This window comes from Panthera onca, chromosome D3, assembly GCF_046562875.1.
Source record: "Panthera onca isolate mPanOnc1 chromosome D3, mPanOnc1 haplotype 2, whole genome shotgun sequence".
NCBI classification, from domain to species: domain Eukaryota; kingdom Metazoa; phylum Chordata; class Mammalia; order Carnivora; family Felidae; genus Panthera; species Panthera onca.
Genome location: NC_138350.1, coordinates 56,891,711 through 56,904,164, shown reverse-complemented (window position 1 = coordinate 56,904,164; position 12,454 = coordinate 56,891,711). Strand labels below are relative to the sequence as shown.

The following is a 12,454-nucleotide window of genomic DNA, read 5'->3' as shown; positions in this document are numbered from 1 at the left end:
CAGAGGGTTTCTACTTTCATAACTTGAGTCCTGCATTCAGTCCCCTGCTCCCGGACTGAATTCCTGAGTATTTTTTTTCAACCACAAGGCTGGGGGTAGAAGGGGAAGGCAAGGCATAATGAACTGTGCTATCTTTGTATGTTTAGAGCTACAGACATTTCTTCAAGTAAATAAAATCTAGCAAGCCCAGGCGACTTCCTCAGTGGGCGGCCTATTATTAAGTAGATTAAGCCTTCTCAGTGCCTTCCTGGGCAAGATCTGGGCTGCTGCCCTCCTCACTCCCCACCCTGCAGGGGCCCTCTCACATCCCTCTCATCAGTGTTCCTCCTGAGCATCTCTGTGGTCACAAGATCTTGGCCAACACAGTCCCAGGGACCCAAAACCCCTTAGCCACTCTCCCTCATGAAGCTTATTTTAAGAAACCACTGTTTTCTAGCAAAGTCTTTTTTTTTTTTTTTATTGGTTTCAACATGTCTATTCATGTCTACTTCTCCTTTGCTGTAAAGGTTCTGTTTGGAGTTCTTTTGGCATTGTATTTGTGTTTAAAAAAAAAAATCCCAAACTCTTCTGATTCACGATTTTAGGCTTCTATGAAATTGGCTTCTATTGAGCCTAAGTGTGTATTTGTGTGTGTTTGGAAGCCTTACTCTGTGAAATTAATAACAAACATGTTCGACAGTTAAACTACTTTAGAAAAAAGAGCAGAATGTGAATTTATGGAAATGCATGGTACTAATTGCAAGCATGTCCTAACTAATCACCAAATACGTCCAGCAGGACTTCTCCCCAGAAATACCTTATTAGCATTACTGTAGAGACTTGAAAGTAATAAAAGCACATGACTTTAAAAGGTTTCTACATCAACCCTTATTTATCCAGAAATCATTTCATTTGATGCCCACAAGTATCTGGAATGCAGTCAAAACCCTCCAAAGCTTTGGAACAGCCACAGTGGAGGCCACACACCCATCCCTCCAAGTCCAAACACGCTGCTCATCTCAAAGCTCTTAAAAATCTACTCTAGGTTCCACTGCACTTATCTTGGACACATCCTAATAGAAATGGCTATGGGGATTGCCAGCCCGTATCCACTGGGAAGGGACGAACCACAGGACGGTGACAGGTAAGGAGAGGCAGGCCCAGCATGGCGACAAGAGCAAGGACCGTGAATGAGGAAGGTGGGAACAGGTGACACAGGTGTCCGTGCACACACACCATGGCATGGCTCAGCCACTGAAAGCCCCTCAAAGGGACAAGGCGGCGTCCCTGCAATAAGAGCTGGATTTTCAGCTCTGCCCCGTGCTCCTTCATGTTCTAATGACACGTTCCAATGCAGTGACTCACAGGCTCACGCACTTGCCCATCTGTCTACGACCGAAGGAATATCAGTAAGAATTGATTCTCATTCTGAAGGTACATCAATCACATGAGAAGGTGAAGCAACCAGTCATAAAACAGTTACATGAGTACAGGGCAAAAAGGAGTCCGTCTGAAAAGCAGCGGCTCTAAGACAAATGGGCAAGTTCCTCGCGCACCTGGAGGATCAGAGGGGCCACCCGTGAAGGCTACCAAGGAAGAAATTCAGAACACGGATGGTGGTGGAAGGGCTGACCCCATTTAAGGTCCCTCCTGCCCCAAGATGCTGTGCTGCTTCTTTGACAATGTTGAGTGCTTTCCAGATGCCCACCACCTGTGAGGGAGTGAGAAAGTCATGGCCCTGCCTTCAAGGGCATGGTCATCTCACCGCTGAGAGAAGACTCAAAATACCTCCACACCACATGATTGAACATTATCTGCACAGGCACTCAGAGCCAGGCTGCTGAGGACAGAGAGCACTTGCCAGAAGACAGCCGTTTACAGTGGGGAGGGAGAGTCGGGGGAACAGGGTCGGAGCTGATCCAGCCGCCTGTGGGCTTCCGTGCAACACAAGAGCTGTGTGTCAGCCTTTGGGATCGTACTCCCGCAAATAATCCCACTCCCTTAGGGACAGAGGGAGCACACCGGGGGTCCAGATTCAGCCTTTGAGCTACACGTTACCTACATTTTCTGTAATTACATGCTAGGGGATCCCAGTGCTCTATTTTAACACTGTCCATTATAATAAACTATGCTTCATATCGCTTTAAAACACGTAGCTAAATCATAGTCTTTAACAGGACTCTAGACAACCCCTGTGTTACAAGGGCAGGATGAGAACAGGCAGCCAGCTGTGAATTGTGCTCCTCATAAGTATTTAGCACACTTTGGGGGCGACAGGGCTGAGGTTTACTTTCAGCTGCAACCATCATCTTGCACTCTGTTCTTACTCAGCATAAAATAGAGGCCATGAACCTTCAGGGGAACAGAGCTGCCCCAGGGATGTAACATTTGTCAGGTCAAGCCTCTGTCTGGGGACTGAGCCTCCGGGTTCCATAAATGACTTGGGGATCCAATGTCACCTCCATGCCAGGAAGCTGGGCCTGGGGGAGGGGTGGCAGGATACTGTTGACATAGGACTTTCCCTTTTTTTTATTTTCTGGGCCAACCCACAGAGAGGGTGTGGAGTCAGCCAGTACAGAACCCGGGCAGCTGCGTTTTAGATAAAATATAACTACCAGATGTACAGAAAAGGCATAAAAGCCAGTTTCTCAATAATTTTGCACATTAGAGCAAACGAACTCCCTTTGTGTTTTATTGTACTTAGAGAAACACAAGAACTATACTTAGAAGGTCAAATATGCTGCTTATTAGGTAGAAATAAAAGTATTCCAAACAAAATTTCCAAATTCCTATTCTTCTAAAAATTCAACCATAAAAAGAAAACAATTTCCAAACCTCAGGATTTAAATTACAAAGGGGGTTAGAAAAACATGCTTCATTCTATTTGTTTCATTTTCCACTAAAAAGCATAGATACATGTTCTGGAAGTGGATGCTGGTTATTAAAACTGAATTAGAAATTGGTAAGATAACTTGACTTATAAAGCTTTGCCACATTGGTTACCAGGTTACCAGAACTAAGAATATACGGGCTGTTTTTTTTTTTTTTAATTTTTTTAATGTTTTTATTATTTATTTTTGAGAGAGAGACAGAGCATGAGCAGGGGAGGGGCAGACAGAGAGAGAGGCACAGAATCTGAAGAAGGCTCCAGGCTCTGAGCCGTCAGCACAGAGCCCGATGCGGGGCTCAAACTCACAGAGTGTGAGATCATGACCTGAGCTAAGTCGGATGCCCAACCAACTGAGCCACCCAGGCACCCTGAATATATGGACTATTTTAACAACAACAAAGAGTCAAGCGACTTAAGATACTTTTAAGTCCTTCACACTTAAATACTTTATCCCAATGACATATCCTTGAGCTCAGAATCCCTAAGCCAGGAGCTCAGAATCCCTGAGCCAGAAGCTCAGAATGGGCCCTGGAGCCTTTGTAACTGGTTAGCAAACAGTCCAACAGATACCTCTGACCCTGAATCTGTCCCCTTCTAAGATGCTGCCTGCAAAATGAACTGGGTCTGGTCAGAAATACAGTGTGGGCCCAGGCAGATTACGGGAGTACAGAAGTCTGGGCCAGGGCTTTGTAGGTATCTGGCACAGGGAGAGGCATGTAGAGACCAGGGCTGGTGCCTCTGCCTGGACAGGAAGTCACCTGCACTAAATCCATGTGCTATGGCCTCCAGGCCTGATGGCTGACCTCCTTATGACCTGATGGAATTTGCAGAAAGGGAACCAAACTACATTTGTGATTCATGTAGTAGCCAAGTGTGAGTCTGGGAACCTGTAAGTGTTTACGAGCTAACGGAGAGGAAATCTTGCAGAATGTAACACAGCAGAGTATTCAGAAGTAATTAAATATCAAAATAATAAAAAATGCTACCAGTGAACATTTTCTTTCTATTGAGATAAACTTCTGGGGCTTAGCAGGAGGTTTCTTTAAAGAACAATGAATAAAAGTGGACAAGGTCAGAAAACACCCCCTTTGCTAACTCTCTCTTAGGATACTCAATGTAATTATGAAGAGTTAGTTGATACGAGGGAACATATATCCACTGATATTGTTAACTAAGGAATACCAAAGCCTCCACACTAAACTACTGCCTTAAAGAACACCCTGGTAACATCTGCCAAATGAAGGAGGGAAATCAACAACTTTGGATACTTGTCCCGTTAGTGACATCCCTACTCTCAGATGCAAAATCTCATGTTCTAGAAGGCTACCTAACCTGTCACACGACTAATTTCTGAAAGATGTCAAAAGAAAACACAAAGGCCAATCTGATTCTTTCTGCTATACTATGGGGAGTCCCATCTTTCCCTCCGGTGCAAACACATAAGCCTTGGGGAAATGCTACAAATATTCTCTCACGAGCTATAATCAAGGTTAAAGAGCTTTCCTAAGTAAATAATCAGCCCTGGAAACATGACAGAGGACACCACAGCCAGCTCCCATCTCCTTAGAGTGGGTGGAGGAGGGCTGGCCGGTGGAGAAAGGCTGTGGGGAGCAGGGTTAGCAGTGCTGGCAAAAGCAAACCTGAGCTGATAGGGCCACTCCCAGGCTGGCTCGCAGAAGCCGACACTTCCTCCGGTTCTCCAGCCCATCCAACTCTCCCAGAGCGTTGCTTCCCGAGGAACAGCACATGGGCTGCTCTGGGATGTCTGCATCACCCCCAGATATTCTCCCGTCTTAGAACCACCCATCCCTAGTCTCTCCAGAATCTAGAACACAGCTGTTAGTCCTTGACCAAATGCCCTAAAAAGGCAGAAGGGTCAAAGTCCCCTTGCTTCTGTTTCTCTTGTTCATGGGGGATCTTGCTTGCAGAAATTAGTAAGCTACAATTCCAGGTTATCCACAAACCTCTTTAGAGTTATGGTTCCTACTGCCTATCAGCTCCCTGAAGATGATCATCTCAAAGTGGATTAAAGACACTGCTGTCCAGTCCTGTGGCTGGAGAGCCTTTCTGGACCAGATCCCCTCGGCACGCTGGCTCCTGTAAGGTCTGGCTTGAATCTCTGGTCTCTCTCCCTGACATCTTCATAAAATAACAATGAGTCAAACTAGGTCTTCTCTTTTTTTTTTTTTTTTCTTTTTCTTGCACTGAGATTATCCTCATATGGACATCCAAGAGATCATATAGGTGAGAATTAGTTTTCCAGTCATATGTACCCAAATAACCAGAAGGACAGCAACAGCCCTAAGGGGAAGAGAGCCCTTTGTGTCCCCTATCTCTCTAACACAAATATTACTTAAACATTCCATCGAAACTTGTATAATTTTTAAAATTCTTACCTAACGGAACAACGATAAACATGGAAAAATATTCAAACACAACCTCATTTACTAAACATGTTAACATCAAGTTAGTAACAAAGCTCTTTAAATGCTATAGCATCAAACAAATTGATTAACACAAGAAAAGCCCAATGAATTTAGTACATTTCTGTAACTATTACATAAGCATTTAACATGTTTTTAAAATAGTATGATGACCCAGGAAAATGCTTGTAATATAGTGTTAACTATGTAATAACGTTTTAAAAAATTAGAAGAAAATGTACAAAGTTAGTCATTGAATCTATATAGAAGTATTTCAGGTGATTTTTTTCTCTTCTTGTATTTCTAAAGTTTTATACAAAGAATATATTACACTTATGATCATAAAAAAAAAATCAAAGTTTTACAAACGCGAAGTCCTCATGCCTGCTCTCAAGAAAGTAAGGAATCAACAGGGGCGCCTGGGTGGCTCAGTAGGTTAAGCATCCAACTCTTGATTTAGACTCAGGTCATGATCTCACATTTCTTGAGTTTGAGCCCCACATCAGGCTCTGCACTGACTGTGCAGAGCCTGCTTGGGATTCTCTCTCCGCCTCTCTGTCTCTCTCTCAAAAATAAATAAACTTAAAAAAAAAAAAGAAACTAAGCAATCAACAGACAGATTTAACTTAACTTTGGAACTCTATGATGTACAACAATCTATATGTTAAAAACTCTGCTGGAAAAGGTGGACAACGTGCATGAACAAATGAGAAATTTCAGTGGAGGGAAACTAGAAAGAGTCAGATGGAAATGCTAGAAATAATAAGCACTGTAAAAGACATAAAGAATGTATTTCTGAAGCTCATCAGGAAGACTTAACGAAGACAAGCTGAACAAAGACAACAGAAACTTCCCAAGATGCAACAGAGGAAAAGAGAGTGAATCAGTTTTAACCATGTGAAGCATATTTTGATGTCAATCACAAACGACACTTTAAAGCCCCAAACTTTCCCTTCCCGGACAGAAGCCAGATGCAAGAACATCTTAATAAGCATCCTGCTGAAGGGAAAATGATTCTAATGAAGGTACACAATCTCAATTTCTTCATGTCAAGCTCCAAAGATGCAGAAATTAAGAATCTTGGAAAACTATGTCCCTCAAACAATAGCACATCTGATGCTCCATTGGAGGGATAACAGGTATTCAAATAATGGCTTATCAACATGGCAACTATATTTTACTTTTCACATTTGAGCATATAAATTAATATACTCCTGCATAATACTTTTAAGAATAAGTGAGCATAACATGTGACATTCTGAGAATTTACAATGCAGGCATCTCACACAATGCAAAGTTCATGTCCCAATTTTCAGAAAGAAGGATTATAGATGAAGCTGAAAAATTTATATCCTACACTTCATTAAACCTTCTAACTGATCCCTGGCAACATGCTCCAAAGGCTTTCTGGATGAAAGTCTCATAAGCACTTAGAAAAGAGAGAGAGACACCTGGGACCAGCAGTTTCCAGGTGAGCAGGTTCTGGCAAGCTGAGGCCACCTCCTTCTTTAAACAGGAGGTTGAGGGAAAAGAGGTGAGGGAAAAGAGATGTTGATTTACAACACTGGACACTTGTTTGCAGATACAATGCTCAGTGTTCTACCTATTCTTCACTATTATTATCCCCATTTTATCATTTATTAAACCCATTCTATAGATGAAAAAGCAATCCACCCAAAGGATCATACAAGTGTATTTGGTCTCAGGGATCTGCACTTAACAGCAGATGCAGCATACGTTGACTTTGGCTTTGGAACTCAATGAAGAAATGAGGCTGGATGATCAGAGTTCAGCGCCTTCCCACTAAAATGGTCTAAAAATGACTATCAGTGCCAACCTGCAAGCTGCACGGGCTTATGCATTCCTTGGCTATATCGATGTTTTGGTTAATGGCAGAGAAATTCTGCTCATTAAATTTATGTTAAATAAAACTAGGACTGGGGCGCCTGGGTGGCTCAGTTGGTCGAGTGCCAACTTTGGCTCAGGTCATGATCTCCCAGTTTGTGGGTTCAAGTCCTGCATCGGGCTCTATGCTGACAGCTCTGAGCCTGGAGCCTGCTTCAGATTCTGTGTCTCCCTCTCTCTCTGCCTCTCCCCTGCTCGTTCTCTTGCTCGCTCGCTCTCTCTCAAAAATAAACTAAAAAAATTTTTTTAAACAAAAACAAAAACCCTAGGATTAACAGTTAACATGATGAATAGCCAAAGCAAAATGCAAAATCATCTTAAGGCTGGAACTCTGATGATACCAACGGGGAAAAAATGCAAAGCTCGGCATCTAGGTGTAAGTGAATCACGGAGATGCAGAATGGAAGAAGCTGGCATATCAAAAACAAAAACCCTGGGAAGTTTAGGGCATCATCAGTCTAATTTGAGCTAGTACCCAGGGCTGCCGGTGAAAAGCCTAATCAATCAAAAGTGGGATGTGTAGAAGAAGGATGCTATATCCAGTATGGTGAGGAACTGCAAATTATGTCACCAACGACTATCTGTGGAAACAATCAAGCTGAGCTTGGACAGAGTGACATGCTAACTGCCTTTAAATACTCAAAGAGTTTCCAGGGAGGAAGTGACATTGTGTTGCTCCAGAAAGCAGTGCATGGTGTTTGTTTAACGCAACAAGAGGCATCCCTGGAAAACCCACAAGGAGGCGGGGTTTTTCGTTTTTTTTAAATTTACATCCAAGTGAGTTAACATCTAGTGCAACAATTTCAGGAGTAGATTCATTAATGCCCCTCGCCCATTTAGCACCCCCCCCCCACACACAACCCCTCCAGTAACCCTCTGGTTGTTCTCCATGAGTCTGTTATGTTTCATCCCTCTCCCTGTTTTTATATTATTTTTGCTTCCCTTCCCTTATGTTCATCTGTTTTGTATCCTAAAGTCCTCATATGAGTGAAGTCATAGGATTTTCATCTTTCTCTGACTAATTTCACTTAGCATAATACCCTCTAGTTCCATCCACATAGTTGTGAATGGCAAGATTTCATTCTTTTTGATTGCCAAGTAATACTCCATTGTGTGTGTGTGTGTGTGTGTATACACACACCACATCTTCTTTATCCATTCATCCATCGATGGACATTTGGGCTCTTTCCCTACTTTGGCTATTGTTGATAGTGCTTCTGTAAACACTGTGATGCATGTGTCCCTTCAAAACAGCACACCTGTATCCATTCAATAAATACCTAGTAGTGCAACTGCTGGGTTGTAGGGTAGGTCTATTTTTAATTTTTTGAGGAACTTCCATACTGTTTTCCAGAGTGGCTGTACCACTTTGCAGTCGGTGTGGTCTGTTTAACATCAGAGAGGTGGACGCGGGTCCCAGGAAGGAAGGCTTCCCACCAATTCCAGGGCCCAACAGTAACACTCCCTCTGCCTCTAGAAGTATCAGGAATGTGGCTGGTAAACATCAGTAACATCTTTAACAAGACTTCACCATTTCTTCAAGGCCAGGATTCCATGTTATGTTACGTAACTCAAAAAGAGCTTCAGATCTCACTCATATGTGGGGCATCTGATGGATCAGATGCCATGCCAAGGGCTTGAGACCAAAGGGTGCACTCAATCTCCTCCCCTCCTCCTGGAGCAAATGGCACTATGGAGGAACCAGCTTAGCTGCCCTTGTGGACACTGCCTTCACCTCAAAACCAGCAATGTCAGGTGCCTGGATGGCTCAGTTGCTTGAGCGTCCAACTTCAGCTCAGGTCATGATCTCACAGTTCGTGAGTTCGAGCCCCAAGTCAGGCTCTGTGCTGACAGCTCGGAGCCTGGAGCCTGCTTCAGATTCTGTGTCTCCCCCTCTCTCTGCCCCTCCCCTGCTCACTTGGTCTCTCTCTCTCTCTCAGAAATAAGCATTAAAAAAAAACAAAAAACAAAAAAATAGTATGTCAAAGCTCTCCTGCCAACGAATCTCAATGTCCAACTTCTCTATTCCTACCAGAGGCAATGCCAGATTCCTGGCCACTCCGATTCAAAGCTGTGACCCTATCTTTGCTTTTACTTATCTATATCCAGAAACCCAAATAGAGGAAGTTATTCCTCAAGATGTCCCCATATCTCCATTATTCGGTTTCCCCTGCAACTTGCAACCAGGTGTCACCACCTCACAGCTTTGCTACTGTGCGAGCATGCCTACCTCCAAACCATCAAAAAGGAAGTCCAGAGATCTGTGATCAGCAACCTGGGGCACAGCTGAAAAAAATTAGATTCCGTGGGGGTAGGGGCAGAAAAAGAAAGAGCAGGCTGAGCCAAGGTGGACAGCAATCCAGAGAGGGAAGTTTCCATGACTACAACAAGAGGCATCCCTGGAGAACCCACAAGGAGGTGGGGGACCCTGGGCCTCCCCCATAGGCCAGAAGGAGATCTATAAAGAGAGACAGACTTTCTGTGTTAGAGCGACGAAAGGCCATGCTGTACAAGCTGAATCATTTCACCCCAATTTATTGGACTTCAGATGTATGAAGAGAAAAAATTCCATACTGTGTGAGAAGTCAAGAGATGGGCATCTTCTCCCTACCTCTGACTGTGGAGTTTAAAGACGGGCTTTTGTAAATAAAATGAAACACTTTATTGAAAACACTTTCTTTTCTTTCTTTTTAAAAAGTAATTATTTGGCTGCAAATGCATAATTTTCTCCTCTGGCTATGAGTCTCAAATATCTGCAAATATGCATTGCATAATGACCCTCTGGCAGGCTGCAAAATCACATCTTGTTGCCTTTCATGGAAGGAAAATGAACAATTATGAAAACAGAAGGACAAGGTTTCTCTAACCCAAGATTTCATTTATCAGCTCCATTCCTGTTTAAGGCCAAAACAATACGAACTCAAGGTAAACCTTTTAGGTTCTGAGAAATCAGACTCTTAGTCAAAAGAAAGCCCTAGGACCGCTGGCTTTCCAGATTTCTTAATTTGAACTTGGAAAACCTATGTGTAAGGAGGGGACAGAGGCTTCCTTCCCCAAACCTAAAGGTCTCAGGTCTGTGCACCCATGTTTCTTGCAGATACCTTACTATCTAGACCTGGGGGTAAGGGGGATGTCAGGGGCCTCCATTACTGGTTTTGCAAATAAGAGGTGATCTCATCAGAACTACACTGAAAATCAATCTGCTGGCTGCTCCCACTGCTGACTTTCAGCCACCAGCCTGGAACTGAGCACACCCTGCAGAACAGAGCAAGTCCTTTAGCTGACATCACAGCGGGTGGATATAGGCTGCGAGTCACCCATGGTCCCCCTTCTAACAACACTGTAAGTTCCAAGGCTCAGGCTGACCATGGGCTCTATTTTCTTGTCCTCATAGTGACCGGCTCAGTGCTGAGCACAGGAGCTGGAGACTACTATGGACCCTCCTTTGAAAAATCAAAGATGGAGAAAAAACCAGCACCGATCCAGTGCCGATGCCCCATGTGGCTGGGGAGGAGGAGAACACTCCACCTCAGACAGAGGCCTCAGGCAGAGATGCCCAGGGTCACGAACACTATGTGAAAGGAGGCTGGAAAAGCATAATTCCTACAAACTTATTCTTGAAGGCTTCTAATTTTAGGATTTCTCCATGTTACACAGAAATGCAAGAAGGAGGTTCCTTTCATTTGCTTTTCTTAGAAGAATGATTCCAAAGCAAAATCAACAGCATGGTGCAATACCAAAGACTGAGTACTCCTCCCATCTACTGAGCAGAGAAACGATCACTGTTGGGCCTGTTTCCTCTTTCTCTTGTCCCCTTTTTCTTTTCCTCCCCTGGGATCTCTCCTCTCACTTTTCTCCATCTCCCTGTCTTCCCTCCGTGACATTCCCTCTGTATCCTCGCTTCTTTTCTCCCGACCCACCACCTAGATCTTGCCTTTGCTCTATGCCCTTCTTGCTGATGAGCTAAAAGATAGTTACTTTTCCTACTGTAAGTATGTTAGGTTTTATTTCCTTTTAGAAATAGAGCTGGCTATTGGTGTTTTATCATGACTATAAATAAAGCTATAAAGATTTATTTGTCTCTAACATGTACCAAAAGTCCATTTCTATCACAGAATCTCCTCCCATCTCCCTAGATTGTGGGGTCTTCGAGACCATCCAGGGAGCCTTGGGAAGGGAGCAGTTTCCAAATGAACATGAAGCTTGGGGAGGGTTCCCAGCATAAGAAAAAAAACAGAAAACACTGAAACAGGATATGAGATATAAATCTTCCCTCAGCCTGGCTAAATCAACCTAGTAAAGCCAGCATTTCATTCAGCATCTAAGGTCACCTACAGCAGTTTGTAAATAGATTCATTTCCATTTTCCATAGAAAACAAAACCAAAAACGAGAGAGAGAGAGAGAGAGAGAGAGAGAGAGAGAGAGAAGAAAAAATTATTAGTCTTCTGAGAGAAACCATGGCTATTTCTATTATGAAATGGGGAAAAAAATCGATCATCAATAATATGAGAAAAAGGAAAACTGAGAAGGAGATGTAAGGGTCAACCAAGGATCTGGGATGCAATGAGTCCTGCGTATCGGTGCCATCCACGGAGAAAAGGCCCTTCTCACGGCACAAGGGCACCATCACCAGGACGATAGTCTGTAAGGACAATAAACCTCAAATGGAATCTGTTTTCGACACAAAGTCAAATCAGGGCTGAGTGTTCCTGAAGCACAGCAGAGTCTTTGGGAAGCAGGTAACAGGAGAGGTCAGGCCAAGGGATAAGACTCACCACCATGAGCTCGTCGCTGGCGCACACCAGCCTTGAGTGGCTCGCCAGAGTGGCGGTGGCAGTGAGGACAGGGATGGGAGCCGTTTAGGCTGACCACGTGCTCTCCAGAGACCGCCCCCCCCAGAACATTATGTTGATTCTGTGACCTGTGCAAGTCCTCTAGTTGCCCCATGCAGGCCCTCTAGTTGCCCCTCTGCCTGATCCTGTTGCCCACTATAGTCAATTTCATCTCCTCCATGCTGCCCCACCCCACCCTCGCCCCAAAAGCTGACCACACTCCAGCCTGATCCACTTGCACCTACTCAGGACAGGATCCCTTCTTACTCTTCCTCAATCCCCCCTCCAAACAGCCACCTGAGGATGCAGGGAGGACCACGTCAGAGCCTTGCCCAGCTCAAGTGACGGAGTAGGTCTGCCTTGTTGGGGCACTTCCCGAGTGTGGGGCTCACAGCCAAGTCCTGGATGGATCAGGTTATCACGT

The 12,454-nt window shown here is 44.1% G+C and overlaps 1 protein-coding gene across 7 annotated transcripts in view; it reads right to left on the bottom strand.

Moving 5' to 3' along the window:
- Positions 1-12,454, bottom strand: part of FHOD3 (formin homology 2 domain containing 3) — a 468,838-nt gene that overhangs the window by 181,018 nt on the left and 275,366 nt on the right. The window lies entirely within an intron of this gene.